This window comes from Clytia hemisphaerica, unplaced genomic scaffold, assembly GCF_902728285.1.
Source record: "Clytia hemisphaerica strain Z4C2 unplaced genomic scaffold, Clytia hemisphaerica genome assembly, whole genome shotgun sequence".
In the NCBI taxonomy this organism is placed as follows: domain Eukaryota; kingdom Metazoa; phylum Cnidaria; class Hydrozoa; order Leptothecata; family Clytiidae; genus Clytia; species Clytia hemisphaerica.
In genome coordinates this window covers 702202-710053 of record NW_027104293.1, presented here as the reverse complement: position 1 = coordinate 710053, position 7852 = coordinate 702202, and the positions used below count along the sequence as shown (strand labels likewise).

Below are 7852 nucleotides of genomic sequence, written 5' to 3'. Positions count from 1 at the left end.
AGCAAACTTTAATCGGTTGGCAAAGTTTGATTAAGTTTTTTCAACAAAGTTTGACTAAAAATAACCTGTTCAATTTAAATTTCGATTGATAAATAAAGTCTGGAATATGGCGGTTATAGCGGAACTCTCATTGATTGTAGTAAATGTACTAATCATACTTAAATTGCATTTTCAAATTTTCAACACAATTCTTAATCTTATAGAATGCACCCCCCTCCCTGAGCTTAGGGGGGCGCTAAACCATTTTTTGCTTGATTGGGGGCTGTATTTTTCAAAGAATACTGGGGGCTAGCTTTCTAGCGGGGGCTGCATCTTTTGTAATAGAGCTGGGGGCAGAACTGATAGGTTATATATATTTTTAAATTATGTTAAAAATCTATGCTGTAGGGAAGGTTTTAATCCTCTTAAAAAAAATTCTTTGATATTTTAGTCTTTGAAGGTGGGGGCTATGTTTCTAGAATTTACCCGGGGGCTATTTTCCTTAGCCCCCCCCCCTGGAAAATGCTGGGAGCTGGACCCTTCTGCACACTATGAAATTTTTTTTCAAAAGTTCGACTAATCAAATTCAAAAAGTAATTAACATTTGTGTTTGTATCCCAAGAATAAGGTGAATTTTGAGTTAGAAAAGGATAGTCAGATCAACACATCTCCACCAAAAACGAAATGATCTAATTAATAGTCAGGTAAGTAGGGATTTTTTTTTAGAGCTGGGTAATTTATTAAATATGCTACTTTTGATTTAGCTTTAAAAATTTCCAATCAGGTCAGATAATTAACTTTTTTCTTCTTACTCAAGTAAGTAATGATTGTTCTCACTTTAGCCTGTATGATTGAGTACCAGAGTTTGAAAGAGGCTTTATAAATAAGGACTTCATTTTAAATTCCTCCTTCATGGAGTGAAGATGTGGCAAATAAAATTAAATGCTATTTTTCATAAAGTTGATCTGACTGCATGAAATCTTTGTTTTTAATAAAGTGTGGAGGTTTTTCTCAGGAGTATGGTCACTCCTCTGGCAGAATGTACTCTGCACGCGGGGCATTCATAGCGACAGCTAATTGCTAGTATTATAAAAAAAACCTGTATCGAGGGAAAGAAAGGAAAATATTTGTGATATGATTTAAATGAATTGGTAAGTGGCGTGAGAATGAAATTTCGCAATAACAACAAAATGACAGCGATTTTAAATGACCACAGAGTAAATGTTTATACAGTTATTTGACTAAAAAAACAAGTTTCTTAGCAACAAGACAACAGAAGTGTCAAGTATCCTATCTTACATATTCTAGAGCATTACACGCTTCTTTAGAAGTGTTTTTTTTATTTTAGTATGTATACTTCATACCCCCCCCCTCGGTTAGCATGAATGGGTATTTTCGGTTGCGGGAATGTGTGAAAATTGAAAATAAAATGCGTGAATGCGTAAATTTTCCCTTTTTTTCCACCGATTGTGTGCAGTGTTCCCGATTTTCCAATGTTTCAACGATTTTTCCCGAAATCGGGTTATTGAAACTCGAGGAAAATTTGCGTGAATGTATGAATTTCGAAAAAACTCCGTGATTGCGTGAATTGAAGGTCCGCTGGGGGGGGGGGCTCTCAAATTTTTGGGAAAAATCTTTCTAAAATATTCTTATATAAATGTTTAAGTATATTAATTCTAGCATGCAACATATATCTCAAGCAAAAAAAGCTTTTTTGTGCAACCTTAGGGTAGTTCAATGGTTAAATGCTATAAAATGGCATTCTTAGGTTCAGTTACTTGTGATATTTGTGATGGTGGTATTCTTACCATATGCTTAATTTTTTGCCCAATTTCGTCATAAATATTCGTATAAATTATTTTCTTATAAAAAAAAGTGTCTCAAACCGTGGTAAAAAAATTTTTCTCCTGGAGGGAAATATGACACCCTTGTTAATTTCGCCTAGCGAAAGTATTACGATAGCCTTTCTGTGTGGCGAGAAAATTTTTCGGGCGAAATAATGGCGTGTGGGCGTTTTTATTCGGGCGTTCTGTTTTCCGTGAGCACGTGATCAAAACAATCTGTTTAGCCAATCAATGCTTACAATCCCACATCCGGGTAGTTTTTTTTATCAAATGTCCCAAATATGGTAGCTCAAAGCTGCTAACATTAAATCTTCCAGTCAATATACTGCCAGTCCAGTCGTGTCCACAGCTGTTAACGTGAGATCAACTTAATCAAAATTACTTTAAATTAAAGAAGAAATAGTAAGTATTTACTTTCATATTTGCCTAGCAGCTCTGCTCCTCAGAACTGTTCAAAGCCTGTTTTGCCACTTCATATTCATTCATTAACTGCACTGAATTTGATTGTGGCATTTTTTTTCTTTTTTGCTTTTTTTTTGCCCTTCGGATTTATGCACTACGGGCCACTAAATCTGATTGAGGCCTTTTTTCCCTTCAGGTTCATGCACTACGGGCCACTGAATTCTGTTGAGGCATCAGCTGTGTACGTATCGACCAGCTTTAAAGTTAAACTCACTTGCATTGTCAGTGATTACAATACCAAGCTGCATTGTCAGCTTTTACAAATATCTTATTTAGATACATTAGAAAATATTTGAGTCTCAGAGATTTACATATAGTTTTTTATTTTTGAAATGATATCCATTGAATCATACCGTGCGTTGATAGGAGGCTTTGCCTACACAGCTCAGAGAAATGTCAAGTCAATTTCTAAGTCCATTTTTATCGGCTCCAAATTTTCTAAAAATGCTTTTTCTCGATTATTGAAACCCGTTAGATTCATAGCACTTTTTACACTTTTAGTTTTTGCAATCCCTAAGTCTTACGAAACAGTCGAAATTCAAACACCTCTTGACCTTATGCATTTTTCAAGGAATGGAACGTTTGTTCAGTATCCAAATAATGCAGGGTATAATTTACCAGAGCCAGTTCTTATTACTTTTAAAGTCAACTATACATTACTATTGTCAGGTGATATAGAACTTAATCCAGGTCCACCACAGGAAGAGATAAAAAGTATTCAAGGTTCATTTCATCAAGGAAATTCAAAGTTTGGCGAGACTGCTGGTATACAATGTTCATCCAATTGTTTTTTTGCAATTTGCTATGCACAGCTCAGAAAATTATCACTTTGGAAGACTCGTGATTTGGATTATATTTTGAATCAAGGGGATCTAAATTTTAAAAATCTTGGCATCACTAGACAGTCACCATTAATTGAAGAATTCCAGAAAGTTATTGCAGTTGGAAATAGTATCTGTTCACTAGATTTCAATATCGTTGAAGGATATTTTGAGAACGAAGGTATTTCAGTTAATTTTGTCAATGAAGAACTTTTGTTGCAGCATTCTGGTGCAGTCTTAGTAATAGCTGGAAATTGTTTAGGTGTGCTCCATTACAATGAAAAATATTTTGTATTTGATTCCCATAGTAGAGATGTAAAGGGCCATCAAGTTCCTGGTGAAATCGGTACATCAGTACTTTTGCAGTTTGAAAATATTACTGAAATAAAGAATTACATAAGATCTGAGTATAAGGCAAATTTGTTTAATGTCATTTATTTGAAAACCAATTTTCAATCATACGAAAATACCAAAAGAGTGATTTCTAAAGAGGTATTATGTTGGCAAAAAAAAGCTTCGCGCAAAAGAAGGTTTGAAGAACTTAGAGGTAGCGAAAAACACCAACACCAAAAAGAAAAGAAGCGCAAAGCTGCAAAATCTTCACGTGAATTATATAAAGGATCAGAAAAACATGAACACGAAAAAGAAAATAAGCGCAAGGCTGCAAAATCCTCTTACATTAACAACAAGAAACTTAATTCAGGAAAAAGGGTCGAAAACTTCAGGCAGAAAAAACAGGAAGGTCCTTCTTACATCTGTGTGATGTGTAACCGCAGTATGTTTAAAAAATCTGTGTTTGGTTTTGATGAACTAAAGTACTCATTAATCAACTTTGAAGAAATAGAAAATTTTAATCCTGTAACCTCGTTCGATGGTAATTTCTACGTATGCACAACCTGTCATAGAAAATTAACGAAGGGAGAAATCCCATGTCAGTCTGTTACTAACAAGCTTCACATTTTTCATCTCCCAGATAATCTAAATGATATACGAAAACTGGAAAGAATTTTAGTGGCTCAAAGAATTTTATTTTCTAAAGTCATGATAATGCGTAAAGGAGAATTCCCTAAATTACAAGGTGCAATATGCAATGTTCCCATTGAAACACCAGGTGTATGCAAAGTACTTCCTAGAGGAAGTGACAGTAGCGGTGTCATAAATGTTGAATTAAAAAGAAAGATATCCTACAAAAACCCTGTTATTTCGCAGCAAGTAAGACGACAAAAAGTTTTTGAAACTTTGGACTTTTTAGTGAACAATAATCCTTTGTATCATGATATAAATATTGATATGTCAATTATTGACCAAGTAACTAATGATGAATATGTTGAAAGGGCTTTATCAAATAATGTTTCTATATCAAATGCTTCTTCCAATGATATAAGATTTGTTGATGATACAACAGTTACTTTAATCAAGCCTTTCGAAGAGCAATTAGAGAATGAATTTGATTCTGATGATCCACTTAGTATGTATCGGACACCAACATGTGAAACAGTTATTGTATCAGAAGTGCCAAACATTATTTTAGATGATGAAAATGCAATTTTAGCTCCAGGTGAAGGTCAAACCCCCAATTCATTAACTCAAGATGAATTCTGTGAAGAGCTAGCCCATCCTCATCTTTTTCCTACTGGGAAATTTGGTTATAATGTAGAGCGAGATGTGAAATTGTCGCCAACAAAGTACTTTAACCAGCGTCTTTTAAATTACACTCAAAAGTTTGCTTCAGATTCGGATTACATTTTTTTTGCTCACAAAACTTTACTACAGCTTAACCTTAGAAGTAAGATCAATATTGCAATGAGAATTTCAAATTCCAACTTGACTGCGGGATTATTAGCAAATAATTTTAATGATACAATTCAAAATTGCGTAGCATCTGATAATGCATACAAGTTTATGAGTACTATAAAAGGAACCCCTGCATACTGGCAACATATGTTATCTGATGTTCTTGCAATGGTTAAACAACTTGGTGTCCCAACATACTTTATGACTCTCTCTTGTGCAGATTTAAGATGGGAGGAATTTGTTACCATTATCAGACAATTAAGCGGGGATGCTGATACTGATCATGAACTTCTTGATTACCAATCTAGATGTGCCCTACTTAATAGCAATCCTATTGTGCTTGTGCGTCAATATCAATATAGAAAAGAGTTGTTTTTCAAAGAGATTATAATGGATGGCCAACTTGGAAAAATTACATACTATGCTCTCAGAGTAGAATTTACTTTCAGGGGTAGTCCACATGATCATTGTTTGCTTTGGGCTAAAGATGTCCCAAAACTTGAAGATGGAAAAGAAAAGTATATTGAACACATAGATAGTGTTATCTCTGCTAATGTTCCTGATAGAGAAGAAAGTCCTGAATTATGGAATTTAGTTACTAAATATCAAATACACTCCCATTCAAGAACGTGTAGTAAATATCGCAAAAATGAATGCCGATTTCAATTTGGAAAACTTTTTTGCAAGCGTACTATTTTGTCTGAACCGCTTCCTGAAGGGTTACCTGAAACTGAAAAACATGATATTTTGGTTGCTAGAAATAATGTGATCCAAACTGTTCAAGAGTATATAGATACAAATTTGCATCCTAAAAAGAGAAACATTTTGGATCCTGATAAGCCTGAGTATATTGAAGTTGGATCTATTGATACAATTTTGGATTCTTTAGGGTTAAATTATGAAACATATGAAAATTACTTATCAATCTCGCCAGACAAAGATCAGCATTTGTTTCTAAAACGTGACCCATATTCTTGTTTTGTCAACAATTATTTTGCAGAAGGCCTCCTAGCATGGGAGGCCAACATTGACATTCAGCCAGTGTTTAATGGGTCATTCCATTTTATATCTATACAGGGGGTGGACGAACTTTTCCAGAGGGTAATCTGAGAAGAATCTCCAGGGGTCTAAAGAAGTGTTTTTTCATTTTTCCAAGGGGTAAAAAGCTATTTTTAAACTTCCAGGGGGTAAACGACTGATATTAGTTTGTCCACCCTCATTTTAAGACATGAAAATTATTTCTTCCAGGCTTTTTTACAAACTTTGCCAAACATTTCCAAGAAATTTGTTTTGAATTGAAAAGGTTCGTCCACCCCCCTGTACGGAAATTTTTTTGGAACAGCCCAATGCATACAAGGCAGTTACATACATGTGTGCCTATTTTTCAAAAAGTGAAGATAAGTGTTCAACTGCAATGCAAGAAGCATTAAAACAGGCCAAAGATTCAAATGACAGTCAGTTTGAGCAAATGTCTAAAATTGCCAAAGTTTACAACTCTAATAGAGAATGCTCAATCCAGGAAGCAGTTTACTTAACAATGCCCGAACTGTGGCTTAGAAAATGCTTTCCTGCTATTTCATTCGTTAACACTAACTTACCTGATCAAAGGTACAGAATTTTCAAGTCAAAAGAAGAAATTGAGGAATTGCCTGAGGATTCTGACGATCTTTTCAAAAGAAATATGTTAAATAGATATATTGACCGCCCAAACACAGGGCAATTCAATACTATGTGTTATGCCACATTCTGTGCAAACTATACATTAGACACAAAAAAAAATACAAATGATGAAAATGATTGGCAGCCTACTGTACTAGATGATCCAACAAGTGCAGTGAATCATCAAGAACCCCAAACACTTCCAAAATCAGCCAAATTACTCAACAGTAAGGAAAAACTTAAGCTTCGTAAAGTTCCAAAAGTTTTGAGGTACTACACTCCTAACAAAAACAAACATCCAGAAAAATTTTCCCACCATATTCTAATATTCTAATGTTGTTTTACCCATTTAGATCAGAAGAGAATGATCTGAAACTTGATGGTTCATATGTGTTGAAGCTCAATTTAGATGAAGTCAATGCAATTGTTAATGAGAACAAGCAAATCTTTGAACCTGATGGTCATCTTGTTGATTTAGTACTTCAAAACTATCGCAATGACCTTTATGCATAATCAAGATGCCTTTGCTCAACAAGAAAATGATGAAATGCAAGACCTAATGAGAAACTCATCAGACAGTGAAAATGATGATGAAAGTCATGAAATCGAACAAAATTTTGCACCATTTACTCAAACAGTTCATGGCTTGCAAACTGATGACCAAATCAATACCCATATTAGATCTTTAAATTCTAAGCAAAGAGATATTTTTGATATAGTACTAAATTGGGGAAAAATGTATGTGCAAAATTCCAAGTCCAATAATCCTGTACTACTAGAACCATTGAGAATATTTTTAACAGGTGGTGCGGGCGTAGGAAAATCTCACTTAATTAAATGTATTTACAATTGTTTGTCAAAAGTCTTAGCATATAAAAGTGATGAGCTAGAGAAGCCACGTATTATTAAATTGGCCCCAACTGGTATAGCAGCTATCAATATATCTGGCACCACAGTACACACAGGATTGAGTATTCCAGTTGGAAAATTCAGAAATATGGCTGACAAACAAAGGACTGCCATTAGAAATAAATTACATCATGTAAAGTTGATAATAATTGATGAAATATCTATGATTTCGTCGCAACAGCTTTTGAACATCCATACAAGACTATGTGAAATTTTTGGTGTAAATGATAACAAACCATTTGCAGGGAAAAGTATCATTGTTTGTGGAGACCTCTTTCAATTACCTCCAATTTTTCAAAGTCCAGTATTTTCAACTGAGGGACCTATTATTGGTGCATTCAAATTATGGCACCTATTCAAACTAGCTGAATTAGATGAGATTAT

General features: G+C 34.4%; 1 protein-coding gene across 1 annotated transcript in view; it reads left to right on the top strand.

Annotated features, from left to right (window-relative positions):
- Window positions 1-3509: 3509 nt before the first annotated feature.
- The window catches only part of LOC136817155 (protein SREK1IP1-like), a 113149-nt gene continuing 108806 nt past the window's right edge, over window positions 3510-7852 (top strand). Inside the window, exon 1 of the mRNA XM_067073493.1 lies at window positions 3510-3520. The gene's annotated coding sequence lies outside the window, so the exon portion shown is untranslated. The remainder of the gene's footprint in view (window positions 3521-7852) is intronic.